Source organism: Malaclemys terrapin, chromosome 10 (genome assembly GCF_027887155.1).
Source record: "Malaclemys terrapin pileata isolate rMalTer1 chromosome 10, rMalTer1.hap1, whole genome shotgun sequence".
Classification (NCBI taxonomy): Eukaryota; Metazoa; Chordata; order Testudines; family Emydidae; genus Malaclemys; species Malaclemys terrapin.
Window position 1 is genome coordinate 56,160,954 of NC_071514.1, and position 23,414 is coordinate 56,184,367.

Consider the following 23,414-nt stretch of genomic DNA (forward strand, 5'->3'; position numbering starts at 1 on the left):
TGAGCAGTAACGCAAGAAGCCTACAAGGTCTATACCCTGTGAGCTATTTGGCTTAAGCAGTTAGCATAAGGCTTTGAGGCCTACCGGCCTTCACATAAGTGAATTGCCCAACACTGACAAGTTTGATTTAGAGGATTTTTGTATAAAATAACACCAGGTACCCTTAAACAATCAGACTGAGCCGAACTTTGGATATTTTAAGACAGGACATCTGCAAATGCACAACCACAAACTTGTCTTGGCAATGAAACTGACATATATATTAATATTAATGAGATCATTCATATACTAACCTACAGAATAAGAACACCAGACATTATTAGGGTTAAGAAGTCAGTTATGGACTAAGTGGGCCTGGCCTTTATATGAATATTCATGGCAGCCTCCAGACTTATAATAGGCCCAGTCACCATGTAAACCTCAAAATCTTGACCACTGGACTCACTTGGCATGGAACACCATGTGTCTCCTACCACTAGGCCTCCATGAGAAGGTGTGAGTATGTGTCAGGGATGGTACTGGAAACAAGCTTGGTTTTAAATTACAGCTACTTTCTCATTTGGTTCAGAACATTTGTATTTTTACTAATTGTGCTAATACAAATATTTAAAGCTTTGGTTTGCCCCTAGTATGTCGTTGTGCACATCGAGGTTCCCAACCAGACACAACTAAACCTGAACTCTGTTGTGCCTGCTTCTGGGACTAGAACCTTTCAACACTCAGACAGTTCATCAGTGACTAACTGGAAATTCTTAACAGTCTGTCAATAACCAGCCAACACATTAGGAATTACTGTGGAAAGTAAATGCAGCCTGCCCAAAATGGGGCCTTAATCATGGGGCAGAGGAAGGCTCTAACTCCCCACAGGATTTCTGCAGCTCCAACTTGGGTGCTGCCCTCCAGTCCGTACCCTGCAAAAGAGAGGCACAGAGAACTGGCTGGTCCCCCTGCCCCTCACTAGTGCAGGGAGCTGTAAACACATAACACTCCCTGTACTGCTGGCCACCCAGGGCCCCCTCATCTCCAACATCTGCAAAGCCAGTAATGCTGACTCCACAAGAATCCTCTCCCCTCATACACACTCAAGGCAGCCAGAACCATCTGGAGCCAGTCAGGGCCTAGTCCTCAAGCACCTACTCTCAGACACAGGAACACCTTCTCCCTCACAAGGCCCAGAAGGGCCTCAGATTGCTGTTCTAAATATAATGCTGTGTGCTCTGATCCCTACCACAGTAACACTGGCATAACAATGATGTGTCCCAGGAATATTGTCCATGACAGAACTTGCAACTACTATCAGTTATGAGGCAGTTTACTGACCCACCCAGGAGCACAGCAGCGTACAGATCAAAGCCGTGGAGCCTGGAACCAGTTGTCAAAAAACAATTTCATCTTCTCCACTTCAAAATAGGATTAATGGCAAATTGCTTAGAGTCCATTTATACCCCACTCTTCCCATCCTGCATGCTCACCCCCTGACCTGCTGCTCAGAGCTTTGGACTAATGAATCACTCTGGCACTAAGTGTGAGTCAACAATGTGATGCTGTTGTAAAAAAAGCAAATACAAATGTAAGTTGCATTAAACAAGGCAGAGCATGCAAGTCACAGGAGGTGATAGTACTGCTCTACTCGACACTGGTTAGGCCTTAGCTGGAGTGCTGTGTCCAATTTTGGTCACCAATAGAAAGAATGTAGAGAAACTGGAAAGGGTCCAGAGGCGACCAACAAAGATGATCAAAGAGATGGAATGCAAGCCATATGAGCAAAGGCTGAAGGAACTAGGTATGTTTAGTTTGGAAAAAAGGAGACCTGGGGGGACATGATAGCAGTCTTCAAATACTTGAAAGGCTGCCATAAAAAAGATGGAGAAAAGTTGTTCTCTCTTGTGACAGAGGGTAGCAATGGGTTCAAACTACAGAGAAGCAGATTTAGATTGAATCTCAGGAAAAACTTCCTAATTGTAGGAACAGTAGGCCAATGGAACAGACTGCCTAGGGAGGTTGTGGAATCTCCTTCACTGGAGGTTTTCATCTGTCTTTGATGGTTTAGATGACAAATCCTGCATCTTGCAGGGGGTTAGACTAGATGACCCTTGCAGTCCCTTCTAACCCTATGGTTCTGATTCTAAGTACTGCAGGAATTTTCCACACTCTTCCTTGTTTCCATTCAGACTCAGACACACTGGCTCCCCTGTCCTTCATGGGGCAAAAGTGTGACCTGAGGAGTCATTGGGTCAGGTTCCCCGTTGCCCTGCACATTTCACAGAGTGAGTGTGAACCCACTCTGCACTAGTGTGAATGGCACGCATGGTGCAAAGCGAGAGGCGAGCCCAGTGCTGTGCATGGAGTAGCTTCTGTACTTGAGGATTACATCTGAGGCCCCGCAGGTTTCTGTTTCTGCAGAAAACAGAGCCAATGGAAATAAATGTGTTGGCCCATGAGAAAGGTGTGTGAACAGGGCAGGATCCTGGGGTGGGGAATGGTGGCCTAGCCCTGCACCACCAGCAGATTTTGGCAATAAAGCTAGCATAAGTGGCCACAGGAGCTTCACACCAGCACACAAAACCCCTTCAACATATGGATGGCAGAAGAGAATTCTTCAAAACTCAAATCATACGGGAAATGTAGTCACTGACTTTTGGCATCTTAGTCCATTCTCAGGGTATTCTGAGAAATCTCATTCTTTACAGCCTTTGTATCAAACACATTTTCCTGAACTCCTGCAGCTCTTCCCAAAACAGCCCTGAACAAAGCAGTCTTCCCCAGATACATAACCCAACCCTGAGTGGAAACAAAAGTGCTACCCAGATGTTTTCCATTTTGATGGTAAGAAGGTTCTGTCTGTGACCCTGAGTGGGCAAGCGGAGAGCTTGGTAGACCAGTTGCGTGTGCGATTCCTACACAACACTCCCTGTGCTGTTGGCCACCCACAGAATTCTGTATCTCCAACATATGCATGTTCAGTAATGCCAGCTCCACCATAATCTCTGCCTCACACACTCCAATCAGCTTGAAACATCTAGAGCCATTCAGGGCCTAGTCCTCAATGCCTAGGTCTCACAGCCCAGCAAAGGCTTCTCGATGGCACTTCCTAGCTTTATAATAGTCTCTGATTTCTCTTCATGCTCTACATGAGTCTAACAGAGCGCCCCCCTAAAATTTCTGTCCACAGCACAGCGGGGTGTGTTTAGCAGAGAACACAATTTGCTGAGTTGTGGTATGTGCTGGACTTGTAATGTCTCTGTTGTTCTCCATCAAGCTGGGTAAAGTCAGCAAAGTGATTTCTGACAGACATTAGCAATTTGTTGCGTTTCCAGCAGCTCCCTTCTGTGATGGGGGTGCCTAGGACATGCTGGTCTTGCAGCACAATCCCTGAAAGCTGAGCATTTAGATGGGAGCTTTCCTAGCTGTACCCTCAGACACACTCAGAGATAGAAATCCAAGCAAAGGAATTCCAAGCAAATACTAATTACACCAGCTCCTTTTGTTCCTTGTTAGTGACTGTGGTCACCATCTGGAATCAATCTACATTTCTTAGGGATTTTCTTAGAAGTGATACTGCTTTTACACAGAGATTGCTGAGGCTCAGGTCATCTCCTCCACTAACATGAACAATGGGGTTCGAACCACATGGCGCTCCCTTAGGGCAGAGCAGGGGCGTGCTGCCTCCAAGAGACCCCCCTGGAAGACCATCTATGGCTGTACCCCATTGGGACCAGCAGCCACGGGCTGCAGTGGCAGATGAGAGGGGGAAATGATGAGAGCCAAGCACTGCAGCACAGTCCCTGACCGACATTATGGGTACCCTGCTGGAAGTTCATGCTGCAGGTTTCTCCCCCATTGTGAGTCAACAGCTACTGAAGGCTCAGACAATGGCAAGAGAGCTCCTACAGAAGAGGCCAGAAGGCAGCAGGTGGGGGCCGTGTGGCTGACTTCTGCCTCCTCCCACCTTCCTTATGGATCCCTAGGATCTGGGCAACTGGGAATCCATGTCCTGAGTCCTCACTGCACCCAGCGGCTGCTTTCCTGGATATGCAGGATGCTCTCACCCCCAAGCACGTGTACTTCCCCCCACAACAACAGATAAACCCTTCGAGGCTCAGTCCAGGCTGATGCTGTGCCTGCCAGAGAGCTGGAATCTCCCCTCCCTGACCCCACGGCCACCTCAGCCCACACACCCTGGAGCCCTGGCTCAAGCAGCTGGCTTTGGTATTCCCTTGGCATCCATTAGTAGAATAAGAACGGCCATACTGGGTCAGACCAATGGTCCATCTAGCCCCGTATCCTGTCTTCCGACAGTTGCTGGTGCCTGATGCTTCAGACGGAATGAACAGAATGGGACAATTATGAAGTGATGCAGTCAGAGGTTTAAAGACACCTAGAGCATGGGGTTGCATTCCTGACCATCTTGGCCAGTAGCTATTGATGGACCTCTCTTCCATGAAATTATCTAGTTCTTTTTTTAAACCCAGTTATACATTTAACCTTCACAACATCCCTGGCAAAGAATTCCACAGGTTGCCTGTGCATTGTGTGAAGTACTTCCTTATGTTTGTTTTAAACCTGCTGCCTATTAATTTCATTGGGTGACCCCTGGTACTTGTATTACATGAAGGGGTAAATAACACTTCCTTATGCACTTTCTCCACACCGTTCATGATTTTATAGACCTCTATCATATCCCCCCTTAGTCATCCCTTTTCCAAGATGAACAGTCCCAGGCTTCTTAATCTCTCCTCATATGGAAGCTGTTCCTTACCCCAATTCACTTTTGTTGCCCTTCTCTGCATCTTGTCCAATTCTGATATGTCTGTTTTGAGCTGGGGCAACCAGAACTGCACACAGTATTCAAGGTGTGGATGTACCATGGATTTATATAGAATGAGAGCAGGCCATCTACGCTGCATGTTCATCAGTGGTGCAGGTCAGAGCAGCTCGCTCCAGTATGGAGGTGCTAGCTATTTACATCACATGCCTAAGCAAAAAGCCCAACCCTCAACACAGGGAGTAGAGTCAAAGACCAAGATAAAGCCTGGAATCCCAAAGCAGTGAAGAGGTCAGTTCTCTTTCTGAATAGAAGAAGACCAGGAAGCCGTAGTGCAGGCCAAAACCCCCAGGAAGCAGCTAACTGCGCTTTCCCCGGAATAGCTCCAGCTCTCATTCATGGAAACAGCTTTTGGCTGCTGCAAGAATAAAATACTCCTTCCCTGATGACGCTCTGACTCACTGCTCCCAAAATGTCTCCTTCTATGTGCTTGTCTGCAATACGAAAGCTACAGGGCAATCCATGCATAGCGACACAGAGTGTCTGGGCGGGGAAATACTGGTGCCCTGGATTTTATCGCATATTCATCCAGATCTGGCAGCAGGACAGCTACACAGGCAAGTTCAGGAAAAACGAGATGCATGAAAGCCAAGGGAAAGCTGGATGCAGCATCTAGGATAAGACGAGAGTCCAGTGTAACTCCTCTGGGCACAGGGAAGGCTGTTTGTATTAGCGTTATTTTGCTGTTGCCAGGATGTATTGTATACTCATGCATGTTAACAGACATCTGCCAGACTTTTCAATAAACTTCCTCCCGCTCCCTGCCTATAATTTCTCCAGCAGCAGCTGTGCACCCCCATCAGAACACAGACTAACTAGTTCCTGGGATGGGCTCCATAAGTTGCTGGAACCTAGCCCAGTGATGTGCAGGCCGTAAACTGGTAAAGCCCCATATGGAGCAGATTTAGAGTGGTAAAGTCCACAGAGGCTTTCATTCTCTCATCAGAGTGATAAAGAGCATCTACAAATCCCCAATGACTAGTTATGTTTTTATGAATCTAAAGATATAATCAAGATACATGAAAGCATCAAAATTTGAGTTCATCTGAACAAAGCCGTCGGCAGTTCCAGCATCCTATACCGTGACTTCTTGTTCCAAGGGACAAAATGGCAAAGCATCAAAGAATCCAACGCTGCCACTCACATGCTTACAAAGCTTCTTGTCTCCAGCCTCCCACTGGCCTGAGCAGCCATTGCCAACATTCTGCCTCTGGGCTGACAGCAAACACTGATGTCATCAAAATACCAGCAAGCTGGAGGAACCGTACTAACTCATGAGAGTTATGGCGATGAATGTAACAAACAACAAACCTACAACTGCCATTTGAGTGACTACTGTACCTCAGTGGAAGAGGCTGGGACACTTCCACTGATTCATTTAAGCTCCATAACTCTCCATACGAATATATATAATTGCTGTTAGACCAGGAAAAAAAAAACAGATCCCACTGGAAGCTCGGGACCCTGCCTGCATAGAAAGTCCACAGAAAGTCATCATGTCAAATGCTCTCCTGTCCTTGTCCATTTAAGGAGTTACTGAGGCCAAGTCTACAGTAGGAGAACGTTGCTGGTTCAACTATACCATGATAACATGCTATAGGCATAATGGTAAACTAGATCAGCAAAGCACTTCTATTGTGGAGTAAAGCTATACTTCTGCAGGTACAGCTCACTATAGCCTCATCCCAACCCCCTGAGCAAAACAAGCTATACCAGTAAAAGCGCCATTTTGCTGCTATAACTGTGTCCACACAAGGGGTTTTTGCAGGCACAGCGCTGTTGGTCTGGGGTGTAATCACTGACCAACAGAACTGCGCAAGCAGAAGCCCAAAGGGTAAACACCCTTATACCGACTGACTGACTTTTACCAGTACACCTACTTTTCACAGAATCACAGAAATGTAGTGAATGGTCCTCAAGAGGTTGTCTAGTCCAGCCCTCTGCGCTGAGGCAGGACCCAGTAAACCTAGACCATCCCTGACAGGTGTTTATCCAACCTGTTCTTAAAAACTCCAAGGACCTGAATTCCACAACCTCCCTTTGAAACCTATTACGCTTAATTGCCCTTAGAATTAGAAAGGTTTTCCTCTTATCTAACCTAAATCTCCCTTGCTGCAGATTAAGACAATTACTTCTTGTCCATCCTTCAATGGACAGCACTTAACATATCTGAAGACTGTTATCAGGTCACCCCTCAGTCTTGTCTCAAGACTAAACATGACCAGTTTTTTTAACCTTTCCTCATAGGTCAGATTTTCTAAACTTTTATCATTTTGTTGCTTTCCTCTGGACTCTCCAGTTTGTCCACATCTTTCTTAAAGTGTGGCGCTCAGAAATGCACACAGTGCTCCACCTGAGGCCTCCCCAGTTACCTCCCGTGTCTTACACATGGCATTCCTGCTAATATATCTCACTGATATTAGCCTTTTTTGCAACTGCACCACTCTGCTGATTCATATTCAATTTGTCCCCCAAGATTCTCTTCAGCAGTACTACCACCTAATCGCTTATACCCTATTTTCTAGTTGTGCATTAGATTTTTCCTTCCTAAACGTAGTACCTTGCACTTGTCTTGAACTTCATCTTGTTGATTTTAAATATTGCCCCCCGCGCCCCCCCCCAGTGTAATTTAAAGCAATTTAGGGGCTGTGTGAAATTCCATTTGCTGCAGCGATCCCATGGGGCCTGCTCTGCCACTGGGGTCAGTCAGAGTGCCCTACTGTCCCAAGCCCCTCCCCAACCCAACATATGCCCTATCTGAAGGGGGCTTTGAGGCATCTTGCCCCCTGCCCAACAAAGCTGCAACCCATTCTCACTGTGCCAAAAACTCCATATTGGGACTGCTATTCATCCAGTCCAACGGGACCTCCATCGTGGCCTGTATAGCAGCACCAATACCTGGAGTAACTGCTGCCTGTTGGCAAAGGTCATCCTGGACACACTGAACTGCCTTCTCCTCCTTTTCAGCGGCACAGGCACAATGAGATAGGCTAACAATGCATTCGGGGTGTTCCTGGGAATAGCTGCCTGCAGTTTAAGCAACAGAGTGAGGGCTTGTCTACACTAGACAGTTGTCCTGCTTTTGCTGTACTGGCCTAGTTAAAGCAGTATAGCCCTCATACTGAGAGCACATTATATCAGTATAAAAGGTGCTTTACTGCAGTACAGCTATTCCAATACAGGAAGGGGAAGAACTTTACCAGGATAAAAGTCACCTTTACACTGCTCACTGTCCACTCTAGGGTTGTTTCCAGTGTAACTATTTGGTTAAATAAATCCATCACCTCAACCAGAAATAGTTCTATAAGTGCAGCGTTCAAGGGCAGACTAGGCCTGAGAGGCTGAGACAGCAAGGTGGTGACATCCCTAAAGGGGATGAGTTAAGGTTGTGTGCAAATCAGCCACTTAACTAGGTATCTCCTGGCTTCTTCGCACAGGAGTATGGGAAAAGGAAGAGCACAGAGAACAGGAGGCACTGTTATGCAGCAACAGACTTAACTGCACCTTAGCAAAGTTCTTTGTAAGCGATTTCCATATTGTACTTCCAGTTAGCTTCGAGAAACTGAGCATTTGTTCCCATATTGCCCAGCTCCTTGCCAGACTTTCCTGTCAGTTCAACTTCCCATGACTCTCTGCAGTTAGAGATTAGGTCATTCTAACTGTTATGAGTCACGCTGTGTCAGACACAACAAGATCACTGTATGAGCATTTCATGAGATTTTTGTTGTCAGTGGAATGGCTCCAAGAAGTCCTCCCACTTCTCTCATTCAGATGCACCCTTGACACAAAGCTGAACGTTACTGAACCCGTTAGTGTTTTATCATAAAAGTTTGATGCTAGGGGATGGGGGGCTGAAAGTACTTTTGACTCATTGTTTCAAACTGACCTCTCTACACCTCAGTTTTCCTCATCATCAATTGGAGATGATGAGACTTCCCCGCCTGACAGAGAGCTAGGAGCTGGAGTTCATCTTGCTTTGTAAAGCACATTGATGTCTTTGGCAGGAAGGAAGGAAAGAACTCAACGAACAATAAGTTATTGTTTTTATAATAATCATCTCTTTGTTTCATTTCATCAAGCTCTCTGTCCTGGCCACTCCCTGAATTAACAGAAAAAGGAGTCTGATAACATTTTTGGAGAGTCTTTTCCTAAGATGAAAATATGTTGCACTGAAAAGTTTGTTTTATTTTTCACCTCCCTCACAGGGCCTTGATAAAGTCAGAGATTTCAACTTTGGCAAACTCCCAGACAGACACAGCCCAAACAGGTTTGGTTTATGATTGTTTCACTTCAGATGGAGATACAGCATCCTCATTAGCAGTAACCACAGAGATGGGTGAGAGATTCCAGAGTTTTCTCTGAAGAAGCTGTGACAGCCGTTCTCTCTGTACAATGTAGATAGGAAAGCCCTAGGTCTTTGCTTAGGATTCTAGTCCACTGCAGTTTGTTACATATGTTTGAAGTTTTCAGAAATCTCGATGAGGTAAGCAGAAGGGGCAAATCCATGACAGAAAGAGCTGAGGAACAAGAAAGGGAGGAAAATCCCAGCAGGGTCATCCCTCTCCTAATTCAGAAATTGACCCAAGATATCCTCCAGTGCCACAGAAGAACACCCCAAGAGGTGCACTGTGTAATACTTTGTTTTGGAACAAGTACATGCAGCAATGGGAGACAGTCTGCTTAATAAATCTTTACCATAACTCATAAGATCTAATGCCGACTCCATAAACTGGTTTGAGGAGTCTCCATCTTGGAAACTGCAGGCAGAAAACTTGCCTCTTTTCCCCCCAATTGCTCCCATTGCAGTTGGCAAAGACTGGTTCTTCTCCCCTGTCTGTAGTGTTTGTGATGTATACCAGCTCATATGAGTCCTGCATGCATTTTGGAAAGAGAAGAAAATCCCAAGAAAATGAAGAAAGTCCATGCAAGTACTGATATACAAACAAATAGGTGACATGCACAACTGTTCAAAGTACCAAGGAATCAATCTGGTGTCCCGCTGCATGAGAATGTTAGTTGCATTCACTGAACAGCGGAGCCCATTTTAGGAAAGGAGCAGTTTGACAGATGGTATGCTCATCTCTAGACAGTGGATTGAAAAGAAGCTGGAGGGAATAGTTGAGCATGGTTGGGCTTTCCTTAATTTGGAGAAAGCAGTCAAAGTACCTAGGAGACTGCGGGTGTCTTCACTACAATTCTATGGGGTGCTAGAGGACCCTGTTTACACAGTGATGGGCTCGCATGAGGGTTCCATGACAAAAGTGCGGACACCTTTCAGTGTAACAGAGTTTTGAGGTGAAGGTTTGGTTCCACGAGGGATCAGCACTTAGTCCTTTACTATACATAATTGTGATGGACTTTATAAGTAAGCAAATCCAAAATTCCGACTCAAAGAATACTTTCATGATAACACTGAACAGCGCACTGATACACAGATACCCTCCCACCAACAACACAGGAAGAAGAACTCCACATGGACTCCTCCTGAGGGTCGAAATGACAGTCTGGACCTATACATAGAATGCTTCCGCCGACGTGCACAGGCAGAAATTGTGGAAAAACAACATCGCTTGCCTCATAACCTAAGTCGTGCAGAACGCAATGCCATCCACAGCCTCAGAAACCACCCTGACATTATCATCAAAGAGGCTGATAAAGGAGGTGCTGTTGTCATCATGAACAGGTCTGACTACCAGAAGGAGGCTGCCAGACAACTCTCCAATACCAAATTCTACAGGCCGCTTTCCTCAGATCCCACTGAGGAATACACTAAGAAACTGCACCATCTACTCAGGACACTCCCTACACTAACACAGGAACAAATCAACATACCCTTAGAGCCCCGACCGGGGTTATTCTATCTACTACCTAAGATCCACAAACCTGGAAATCCTGGACACCCCATCATCTCGGGCATTGGCACTCTCACTGAAGGACTGTCTGGATATGTGGACTCCCTACTCAGACCCTACGCCACCAGCATTCCCAGCTATCTCCGTGACACCACAGATTTCCTGAGAAAACTACAATGCATTGGTGACCTCCCAGAAAACACCATCCTAGCCACCATGGATGTAGAGGCTCTCTACACAAACATCCCACATACAGATGGAATACAAGCTGTCAGGAACAGTATCCCTGATGATGACACAGCACAACTTATTGCTGAGCTCTATGACTTTATCCTCACGCACAATTATTTCAAATTTAGTGACAATATATACCTCCAGACCAGTGGCACCGCTATGGGCACCCGCATGGCCCCACAATATGCCATCATTTTTATGGCTGACCTGGAACAACGCTTCCTCAGCTCTCGTCCACTCATGCCCCTTCTCTACCTACGCTATATTGATGACATCTTCATCATCTGGACCCATGGGAAGGAGGCCCTGGAAGAATTCCACCATGCTTTCAACAGCTTCCACCCCACCATCAACCTCAGCCTGGACCAATCTACACGGGAGGTCCACTTCCTGGACACCACCGTACAAATAAGCGATGGCCACATTAACACCACCCTATACCGAAAACCCACCGACCGCTACGCCTACCTTCATGCCTCCAGCTTCCACCCCGGTCACACCACACGATCCATCGTCTACAGCCAAGCACTGAGGTACAATCGCATCTGCTCCAACCCCTCAGACAGAGACCAACACCTACAAGATCTTCACCAAGCATTCTCAAAACTACAATACCCACACAAGGAAATAAAGAAACAAATCAACAGAGCCAGACGTGTACCCAGAAGACTCCTGCTACAAGACAGGCCCAGAAGAGAAACCAACAGAACTCCACTGGCCATCACCTACAGTCCTCAACTTAAACCTCTCCAACGCATCATCAGTGATCTACAACCCATCCTGGACAATGATCCCTCACTTTCACAGACCTTGGGAGGCAAGCCAGTCCTTGCCCACAGACAACCTGCCAACCTTAAGCATATTCTCACCAGCAACCACGCATCGCACCATAACAACTCTAACTCAGGAACCAACCCATGCAACAAACCTCGATGCCAACTCTGCCCACATATCTACACCAGCAACACCATCACTGGACCTAACCAGATCAGCTACAACATCACCGGCTCATTCACCTGCACGTCCACCAATGTTATATATGCCATCATATGCCAGCAATGCCCCTCTGCTATGTACATTGGCCAAACTGGACAGTCACTACGCAAGAGGATAAATGGACACAAGTCAGATATCAGGAATGGCAATATACAAAAACCTGTAGGAGAACACTTCAACCTCCCTGGCCACACAATAGCAGATGTTAAGGTAGCCATCTTACAGCAAAAAAACTTCAGGACCAAACTCCAAAGAGAAACTGCTGAGCTTCAGTTCATCTGCAAATTTGACACCATCAGATCAGGATTAAACAAAGACTGTGAATGGCTATCCAACTACAGAAACAGTTTCTCCTCCCTTGGTGTTCACACCTCAACTGCTAGCAGAGCACCTCACCCTCCCTGATTGAACTAACCTCGTTATCTCCACACTGATATATACCTGCCTCTGGAGATTTCCATTACTTGCATCTGAAGAAGTGAGGTTCTGACCCACGAAAGCTTATGCTCGCAGTACTTCTGTTAGTCTCAAAGGTGCCACAGGACCCTCTGTTGCTTTTTACAGATTCAGACTAACACGGCTACCCCTCTGATACAAATCCAAATGGAAGATGGTAAGGAGTTGATATATGTAGATGATACTGTGCTGCTGGCTGATAAGTGAGGAAGATTTGGTCCAGGCAACTGATGCCTGGAACAAGGAATTAACAAACTGTGGCTTCAAAATGGGTAAAGAAAAATCAAAATGGGTAAAGAAAAGACTGAAGTCATGTGGGTGACTCACGTGGAACCAAGACAGATGAATATTGTGCCTAATTCAGGTTTCTGCATTAAGTATCTTAAGGGCTGGTTAGCGGCAGCTGGAAAAGACTGATCCAGTGCCCGAGTCCAGCTAGCTGGGAAAAGGGGAAGAAGAAGAAGATGACTCTACATCAATTTGTGATGTCATATTCCCCTTCCATTATTGTCTCTGGTGGAGAAAGGGATTAGAGTAAAGGAAAAATACCCCAGTTTAACATTCTTAAGTTTTCCTTCTATGCCTTCATTTGTCTCCATTAAGAAGGAAATGCTTCTGAGAAGCCATTTGTGATTATTATTTGGTGCTAAATTTAATAAGATTCCCAAAGTCTCTAGAGATCTTGGTTAATGCAAGGGCGTGCTCACATAAGGGATAATTCAGAAACAAAAACCTTGGTCAAAAATGAACCAAGGTGGAAAGTGGGTTTCAGTGCAGCCTAGCTAGCAACCTAGACACCCAAACACATCCAGGCAGCCCTTTCAAGGAAAAGACAGTGGGAGAAAGTCTGGAAATGAGCATGATATAATAATACAGAAAATGCCATATAATACATGGCACTCGTCTTCTGAAATCCCACTTGATTTCTCACCCCATCTGATCCACATGCCCCCCCAAACCCAACTCTGTAAATACTTATGTGATGGTCCCAGTAACAAATTACTAGGGATGAGATTATTCCAGCCCTTTTCCAGCTGCACAGGGGACTAACAGAAAGGAAGCCCACCTCCTTAGTGCCCTGCTCAGACTGTGACTCCAACTGCTGGGCTCCTCACCTGGCAACCCCAGCTGTGACCCCTCCCTTCACTCAGTGCCAAGGTAACTGCCCAGGTATACAAGGGGAGTAACTTACTTCCCACCCAGTGCATGGGAGGAGCGGGGGAGGGAATGGGACTGAGTCACAACTCATTCTCTGCTCTGTTCTGCTCCTGGGGTGGTGCAGCTTACCCAGAGGAGGAAAAGACGGTTACTCACCGTTGTAACTGTTGTTCTTCGAGATGTGTTGCTCATATCCATTCCATTAGGTGTGTGCGCGCCGCGTGCACGATCGTCGGAAGATTTTCTACCCTAGCAACACCGGCGGGTCGGCTGTGGAGCCCCCTAGAGTGGCGCCTTCATGGCGCTGAATATATACCCCAGCCGACCCGGCGCCCCCTCAGTTCCTTCTTGCCGGCTACTCCGACAGTGGGGACGGGGGGCGGGTTTGGAATGGATATGAGCAACACATCTCGAAGAACAACAGTTACAACGGTGAGTAACCGTCTTTTCTTCTTCGAGTGCTTGCTCATATCCATTCCATTAGGTGACTCCCAAGCCCAACTTAGGTGGTGGGGTCGGAGTGAGACATTGCTGTGTGCAAAACCGCTGATCCGAAAGCAGCATCGTCTCTGGACTGCTGCACTAGTGCATAGTGAGCTGTAAATGTGTGGACTGATGACCAAACCGCCGCTCTACAAATGTCCTGGATCGGAACATGTGCCAGGAAAGCAGTCGAGGAAGCTTGGGCCCTCGTGGAGTGAGCGGTGAGGTGCGGTGCTGAGACACCTGCCAGGTCATAGCAAGTCCGGATGCAAGACGTAATCCAGGAGGATAGGCGTTGTGAGGAGACCGGTGAGCCTTTCATTCGGTCGGCCACTGCAACGAAGAGTTGCGTCATCTTTCTAAAGTGCTTTGTGCGGTCAATATAGAAGGCCAGGGCCCTGCGTACGTCCAGGGAATGCAAACGTTGATCCTGGCGAGTGGCATGTGGTTTAGGATGAAAGACCGGGAGAAATATATCCTGGTTGATATGAAAAGGAGAAACCACCTTAGGGAGAAAGGCAGGATGTGGACGAAGCTGCACTTTATCCTTATGAAAAACTGTGTAAGGGGGCTCAGATGTAAGCGCCCTGAGTTCAGAAACACGCCTTGCTGAGGTGATGGCTACGAGGAAGGCTGTCTTCCAGGATAGGTAGAGAAGTGGACAGGTGGCCAGTGGCTCGAATGGAGGACCTGTGGGCTTGGAGAGAACCAGGTTGAGGTCCCACGTCGGGACGGGCTGACGTTGTTGTGGGTACATCCGGTCTAAGCCCTTGAGGAACCTAACGACCATCGGGTTAGAGAATACCGAGGACGCGAGTTCCCCTGGGTGAAAGGCCGATATAGCGGCCAGGTGAACTCTAATTGAAGATATCGCCAACCCCTGCTGTTTTAGGGAGAGGAGATATTCCAAAATGAGAGGAATGGGTGCCTGCAACGGGGACGTGGCTCGTTGTTCGCACCAACAGGAGAACCGCTTCCACTTGGCCAGGTACGTGGTGCGTGTTGAGGGCTTCCTACTGCTCAGCAGAATCTGTTGGACAGAGTGCGAGCATTGCTGCTCTGCCTGGGTGAACCATGGAGCAGCCACGCCGTGAGGTGGAGTGATTGCAGGTCGGGGTGACGCAGGCGGCCGTGGTCCTGAGAGATGAGATCCGGACATAATGGAAGCGGGATCGGTGTCTGAACCGAGAGTTCCAACAGTGTGGTGTACCAATGTTGTCTCGGCCACGCTGGAGCGATCAGAATTACCTGTGCCTAGTCTCTGCGCAATTTGAGCAGTACCTTGTGGACCAGAGGAAACGGAGGGAAGGCATAAAACAGGTGGTCTTTCCAGGGAAGGAGAAACGCATCCGAGAGGGAGCCCGGAGCTCGACCTTGTAGGGAGCAGAACACGTGGCACTTCCTGTTGTCTCGAGATGCAAACAGGTCTATCTGGGGAAACCCCCACTTCTGGAAGATGGAATGTATGATGTCCGGACGGATAGACCACTCGTGCGTCTGGAAGGACCTGCTGAGTCGGTCCGCTAGAGTGTTCTGGACTCCAGGGAGGAACGATGCCGTGAGATGAATTGAGTGGGCGATGCAGAAGTCCCACAGGCGAATGGCCTCTTGGCATAGAATTGACGAACGTGCTCCTCCTTGCTTGTTGATGTAAAACATGGCCGTGGTGTTGTCGATGAGAACTAACACACAACGGCCACGTAGGAGATTGAGAAATGCCTGGCACGCCAGGCGCACCGCCATCAGTTCCCGAACATTGATGTGCAGGGCTAACTGGGGTGCAGTCCACAGGCCCTGGGTATGGTGTTCGTTGAGATGGGCGCCCCAACCCAGAGATGAAGCGTCTGTGACCAGGTGCAGAGAGGGTTGTGGGGTGTGAAAAGGGATCCCCTCGCAGACCACATTGTGATCTAGCCACCAGGTGAGGGAGGTCAGGACTGAGTTCGGGACCGTGACCACCATGTTCAGGCTGTCCCGATGTGGACGGTATATTGATGACACCCAGGTTTGAAGTGGGCGAAGCCGAAGTCTGGCATACCTGGTTACGTACGTGCAGGAAGCCATGTGACCCAGCAGGGTAAGGCACGACCTCACCGTGGTAGTTGGGAAGGCCTTGAGCCCTTGAATGAGGTTCTTGATGGTGCCAAAGCGGTTGTCTGGCAGGATGGCTTGTGCACGTCTGGAGTCTAGAACTGCGCCGATGAATTCTATTCTCTGGGTAGGTTCTAGAGTGGATTTGTCCTTGTTGAGTAGGATGCCCAACTCGTTGAATGTGTGCACTATTATGTGGACGTGAGCTTGAACTTGCTCCTTGGTGTGACCGCGTACCAGCCAGTCGTCTAGGTACGGGAACACCTGTATCCCTTGTCGACGAAGGTACGCTGCCACGACAGCCATACATTTCGTGAACACCCTTGGGGCCGAGGATAGGCCGAAGGGAAGGACTGCAAATTGGTAGTGCACCGTGTTTACCACGAATCGCAGGAAGCGTCTGTGAGGTGGGTAAATTGTGATGTGAAAATATGCGTCTTTCATGTCGAGGGCGGCGAACCAGTCTCCAGGATCGAGGGAAGGGATAATGGCCCCCAAAGAGACCATGCGGAACTTCAACTTTACTACGAATTTGTTGAGTCCGCGCAAGTCCAAGATGGGCCGCAGACCTCCTTTGGACTTGGGGATCAGGAAGTAACGGGAATAAAATCCCCTGCCCCTTAACTCTATCGGAACCTCCTCTATGGCCCCCATGGCCAGGAGCGTAGAAACCTCCTGTATAAGAAGTTGCTCGTGAGAAGGGTCTCTTAAGAGGGACGGGGAAGGGGGGTGGGAGGGGGGGATAGAAGAAAACTGGATAGCGTATCCCCTCTCCACCGTGCGGAGGACCCAACGGTCCGAAGTTATAAGGGACCAAGCACGGTGGAAGTGGGAGAGGCGATCCCGAAAGGAGGGGGCTGGATCCTGGGGGATGACTGGGGCGCCGTCCTCGACCGCACCTTCAAAAGTTCTGCCTGGGGCCTGAAGGTGGTCTAGGTGGCCCCTGGTTCTGGCCGGGTTGAGGGCCGGTCCACCTTCTTCTACCACCTCGCCCTCGCCTCCGGGCCGAGTCCTGTCTCTGACGAGGCGGGGGGGGGGTAGAAGCGCTGAGGCTGCGGCCTAAATGGCCTGCGCTGAGGGCCCGCAACATGCATCCCCAGGGAACGCATGATTGTCCTGGAGTCTTTGAGGCTCTGCAGGCGAGAGTCCGTCTTTTCTGAAAACAACCCTTGTCCTTCGAAGGGCAGATCCTGCAGGGTTTGCTGCAGTTCCTGAGGCAAACCCGAAACCTGGAGCCAGGAGATCCTCCGCATAGCGATACCTGATGCCAGGGTTCTCGCAGCAGAGTCCGCTATGTCTAAAGCGGTCTGTAAGGAGGTCCGAGCCACCTTCTTACCCTCCTCTACCATGGCTCCAAACTCCTCCCTGGACTCTTGGGGAACCAACTCCTTAAACTTCCCCATAGAGTTCCAGGAGTTAAAGTTGTAGCGGCTCAGGAGCGCCTGCTGGTTCGCCGCTCTAAGTTGCAGCCCTCCGGCTGAGTAAACTTTACGGCCAAACAAATCGAGCCGCTTAGCTTCCTTTGATTTAGGCGCTGCAGCCTGCTGACCGTGGCGCTCTCTTGCGTTCACTGATGCCACCACCAGTGAACACGGTTGGGGGTGGGTATACAAGTACCCGTAGTCTTTAGACGGGACAAAGTATTTCCTTTCCACCCCTCTCGCTGTGGGTGGGATAGAGGCAGGAGTTTGCCATATCGTAGCTGCATTGGCCTGTATCGTGCGGATCAGGGGTAACGCCACCCTCGATGGGGCATCCGCTCCGAGGATATTCACGATAGGGTCCTGCACCTCCACGATCTCCTCCGCCTGCAGGTCCATATTGCGGGCCATCCTACGCAGGAGATCCTGGTGAGCCCGAAGATCTATTGGAGGTGGACCTGTGCATGATGTGCCCGCCACTGCCTCATCCGGAGAGGAAGAGGAAGATGCCTCCGGTGGTACAGGATCCAAGGGAGGGTCCTGGTCCCCCTGTTCCTGGGCCGGAGCATCACCTGTGCTTGGGTCCAGGGCGTCGGGTGACGCGGACACGGAATCCTCCATGCCCCCTGGCGGAGGCCGAGAGATGGTGGACTCCGGGGCCCTTCTAACGGAGTGACCCGAGCGAGAGGTCGAGGGTATTGGAGCCCCTTCCTCCTGGTGGTACGCCCACGGGGTCCAAAACGACCAGTGAGATGGGCCATGAGAATGGTCCTCTGTTATCTGCTGCCAATGGCCCAAGTCCTGTTCCTCGGCTTGCCCTTGAGGGGGGTATGCCGATCTCGACAGGTCCTCCGAGGAGCGAGACACCGATCTTGATGGCCATGGCGGTGCCGAGATTGACGAAACGATTCCCATGGGCTGCGGTGCCGCACGGTGCCGGTCCGGAGATGATCTATCTCTACGCGGTGCCGGCGAACGGTGCCGGGACCGCGATCGGTGCCGATGACCTCGTCGGTGCCGGGAGCCGGATCTGGACCTCGACGAGGACCTGGAGTATGCCCGGTGCCGGGAGCGGCCTCTCGACGTCGAGCGTCGACCGTAGCGGTGCCAAGAACTACGTCTCGACGTTGATCGGTGCCGACGATCATAGCGGTGCCGAGACGTAGAGCGGTGCCGCGACGAAGATCTTGGCCGCGAGTACGACCGGTGCCGAGGTGATATTCGGCGCCGGGACTGCGAGCGGCGTGGGGACCTGCTTCGGGACCTGGACCGGTGCCGAGGTTCCAGCCCTTGCGATGGAGGGCGCATCAAGGCAGGTTTCCCCCTCGACTGGACCGGGCGAGTCAACGGTGCCGTCGGTGCCGGTGGTTGAGGCGGTGCCGGCTCTGTGAGAGCTATCAAGTCTCTCGCCGCCGCGAAGGTCTCTGGAGTCGACGGGAGGCACTGTATCACCGCCGGTCTCGGTGGAGACGCTATCTGCACCGGACTCAACGGCCTCGGCGCCGGAGTCGACAGTGCTTGAGGCACCTGTTTCCGGTGCTCCACCGGCGGACTCGGCTCTACCCCCGGCACTGGGGGAGCCGGCGTCTTCGGCACGGAGGCCCCCTTCTTATGGGCTTTTTTATGCCCCGGGGATAATGACCGGCGTCGAGGCACTTGTTGTGCTTGCGGTGCCGACGAGGTCCGGTGCCGGGGAGGCTTGTCCGACGCCACTCGCGTGGTCGGCATGGCCGGTGCCGCCGGGGCACTGCGCACCGAGGCGCTAGGTGCCGGGGCCTGACTTGTAGAGGGAGCGTCCGGACTAAGTGCCGCCTCCATCAGGAGTTGCCGGAGCCGAAAGTCCCGCTCTTTCTTGGTCCTTGGTCTGAAGGCCTTACAGATCTTGCACTTATCTGTTTGATGGGACTCTCCCAGGCACTTCAGACAGGAGTCATGCGGGTCGCTCGTGGGCATAGGCTTAGCGCAGGAGGTGCACTGCTTGAAGCCGGGAGCGTTGGGCATGAGCCCGGGCCCGCGGCCGGGGGAGAAAGGGGGAGACGACCCCCTTAATCCCCTGAACTACTATAATAACTAGAACAACTTTTAAACTATTTAACTATTTAACTATAAACACTAGAACTATAACTATAACTATAACTGCGAATAACTAACTAAGCTAGGGAGAGTGGAGAACAGCTATGCCGCGCTCCACAGTTCCAACGACCGTCAGGGGCGGTAAGAAGGAACTGAGGGGGCGCCGGGTCGGCTGGGGTATATATTCAGCGCCATGAAGGCGCCACTCTAGGGGGCTCCACAGCCGACCCGCCGGTGTTGCTAGGGTAGAAAATCTTCCGACGATCGTGCACGCGGCGCGCACACACCTAATGGAATGGATATGAGCAAGCACTCGAAGAAGAAGTAAAGTTACAATTTAGCCCTGAAAGATTACTGGCAATGGAACCCTTGAACAGAAAAAAGGATTTTGTGATCTCCTAGTAATTTACCACCAAAAACACATGCATCTACCACTCAGCAATAAGGTGAAAGCAATAGTGGTTCGGGACTATTTCGAAAAACTGGACGAGCACAAGTCCATTGGGCCGGATGCGCTGCATCTGAGGGTGCTAAAGGAGTTTGGCAGATGTGATTGCAGAGCCATTGGCCATTATCTTTGAAAACTCATGGCAATCGGGGGAGGTCCCGGATGACTGGAAAAAGGCTAATGTAGTGCCCATCTTTAAAAAAGGGAAGGAGGAGGATCCGGGGAACTACAGGCCAGTCAGCCTCACCTCAGTCCCCAAGGAATCCCCTAGAAAAATCATGGAGCAAGTCCCCAAGGAATCAATTCTGAAGCACTTAGAGAAGAGGAAAGTGATCAGGAACAGTCAGCATGGATTCACCAAGGGCAAGTCATGCCTGACTAATCTAATTACCTTCTATGAGGAGACAACTGACTCTGTGGATGAGGGGAAAGCAGTGGATATGTTATTCCTTGACTTTAGCAAAGCTTTTGATTCAGTCTCCCACAGTATTCTTGCCAGCAAGTTAAAGAAGTATGGGCTGGATGAACGGACTATAAGGTGGATAGAAAGCTGGCTAGATCGTCGGGCTCAAAGGGTAGTGATCAACGGCTCCATGTCTAGTTGGCAGCCGGTTTCAAGTGGAGTGCCCCAGGGGTCGGTCCTGGGGCCGGTTTTGTTCAAGATCTTCATTAATGATCTGGAGGATGGCGTAGACTGCACTCTTAGCAAGTTTGCAGATGACACTAAACTGGGAGGAGTGCTAGATACGCTGGAGGGTAGGGATAGGATACAGAGGGACCTAGACAAATTAGAGGATTGGGCCAAAAGAAACCTGATGAGGTTCAACAAGGACAATGCAGAGTCCTGCACTTCCGACAGAAGAATCCCATGCACTGTTACAGACTAGGGACCAAATGGCTAGGAAGCAGTTCTGCAGAAAAGGACCTAGCGGTTACAGTAGACGAGAAGCTGGATATGTGTCAACAGTGTGCCCTTGTTGCCAAGAAGGCTAACGGCATTTTGGGCTGTATAAGTAGGGGCATTGCCAGCAGATCGAGGGATGTGATCATTCCACTCTATTCGACATTGGTGAGGCCTCATCTGGAGTACTGTGTCTAGTTTTGGGCCCTACACTACAAGAAGGATGTGGAAAAATTGGAAAGAGTCCAGCGGAGGGCAACCAAAATGATTAGGGGGCTGGAACACATGACTTATGAGGAGAGGCTGAGGGAACTGGGATTGTTTAGTCTGCAGAAGAGAAGAATGAGGGGGGATTTGATAGCTGCTTTCAAGTACCTGAAAGGCAGTTCCAAAGAGGATGGATCTAGACTGTTCTCAGTGGTACCTGATGACAGAACAAGGAGTAATGGTCTCAAGTTGCAGTTGGGGAGGTTTAGGTTGGATATTAGGAAAAACTTTTTCACTAGGAGGGTGGTGAAGCACTGGAATGGGTTACTTAGGATGGGGTGGAATCGCCTTCCTTATAGGTTTTTAAGGTCAGGCTTGACAAAACCCTGGCTGGGATGATTTAGTTGGGAATTGGTCCTACTTTGAGCAGGGGGTTGGACTAGATGACCTCCGGAGGTCCCTTCCAACCCTGATATTCTATGATTCTATGATTGCTTCCAAGGCCAGAAGGGACCACTGTAATCATCTAGTCTGACCCCCTGTATAACACAGGCCAGAAATTTCCCCAAAATAATTCCTACAGCAGATCTTTTAGAAAAAATCCAACCTTGATTTTAAAATGGTCAGTGATGAAGACTTCACCACCATCCTTGATAAATTGTTCCAATGGTTAATAACGTTCACTATTAAAAATGTCTGTCTTAATTCCAATCTGCATTTGTCTAGTTTCAACATCTAGTCATTGGATCATGTTATACCATTCTCTGCCAGACTGAAGAGCCAATTATTAAATATTTGCTCCCCATGTTGATATTTACAGACTAATCAAGGCATCCCTTAGCCATCTAGATTGAGCTCCTTGAGTCTATCACTATAAACCATGTGTTCTAATCATTTAATGCTTCCTTTCTAAGTAAAGTGCATAATTGTGATGATGTACAAACGTAACAGGAGAAATGATGTATTAGAAATAAGGCAGCTGTGGACAGGTGGAGGGGAAATAGCCCACTGAGGCTCTTGTACATAAGTGGTGAGATTTCACTCCGAACAGTACTGAAGTGGCCAGTTAAACGACCATGTCTGATGTGACATTTCACAGCTGGCTTTTGCCAAAGGAAAAATGTGTTTTACTTTAGATCCCATGAATCACACATTATGTAATTTGCTGAATTGATATTGTTTCATTTAATACTTTAAACACTATAATTATTTCACGAATTACGTTTTCTAGATTGGGTTGTCAACCCTTTCTGGGAACATAAGGCAAATGCCGAACGTGACAATGAAAAAATTGCACAAAGCTCACCAAAGAACTGTCTGTATTGTTTCTTCTGGTTTTCCACTGACCTACTGCCTGTTTTTCTAGTCATGCATCTTAGCAGCTGCTTGGCTCCCAAATGTGCTTCAGCTTTAACAGTAACAAAGATATGATGTTGAAACAGCTGAGTGGATTTAAGGTTACTGACATTTTTAGGACTCTCTAAGCAATGCTGCTTTCCCTCTAGAGCTGATCATGAAAGTCCTGCATGATCTGAGTTACATTTGTTTTGTTATTCCAGCTCTTGTTCTGTCTCCAGATACTATATTTGTATGTATTTTAGCACAGAGGCAGAAGTGTGACTCGCTGTCTGCATACACATCCCTGAATCTGTCAATTCAAAAGTTGTCTACTGTGTCAATGTCAAGAGCTTAGGACTCTGAATTGTTTTGGGATGGGAAAAACTTGAGCCCTGCTGAGCAAGTGTAGACCTCAAGGCAATCTTTCTGAGTGAAAATTAGCTAAACGAACATGCCCAACGACCCTAAGCCCTTGCTGGAAAATGTTACGATGCTAAAGACTGACCAACCAAGGGACTTTAATCAGGGCACACGTATCCTTCCTGCATGAGGGTGTCATACCAGAAAATGTGACAGATAGGACAGTAACATAGAGACACCACCTCCAGAGGTTACATACACGGACAAGATGGGGAGTTGGATTGATCAGCTTTCCCTCAAAAAAGACTGCATAAAGCAGGGGACACCGCTCACTGTTCTATTCCAAACTCAGCCACTAACTTGCTGTGCAACCCTGGGCAAGTTCCTTCCCCCCTCTGCACCCGTTTCCCCTTCCACACTTTATCTGTCTGGTTTGTCTTTGGAACAGGGAGAATCTCAGTGTCGGTACAGCGCCCAGCACAATGGGGTCCTGCTCTTGATTGAGGCCTTTAGCTGCTGCTGTAATTCAAAGAATAACAAAATTTATAATTCCCGCAATAGCAACCCTTGC

At 48.9% G+C, this 23,414-nt stretch overlaps 1 protein-coding gene across 3 annotated transcripts in view; it reads right to left on the bottom strand.

Moving 5' to 3' along the window:
* MPG (N-methylpurine DNA glycosylase) overlaps positions 1-23,414 on the bottom strand; it is a 67,836-nt gene that overhangs the window by 9,590 nt on the left and 34,832 nt on the right. The gene's annotated exons all lie outside the window — the stretch shown is intronic.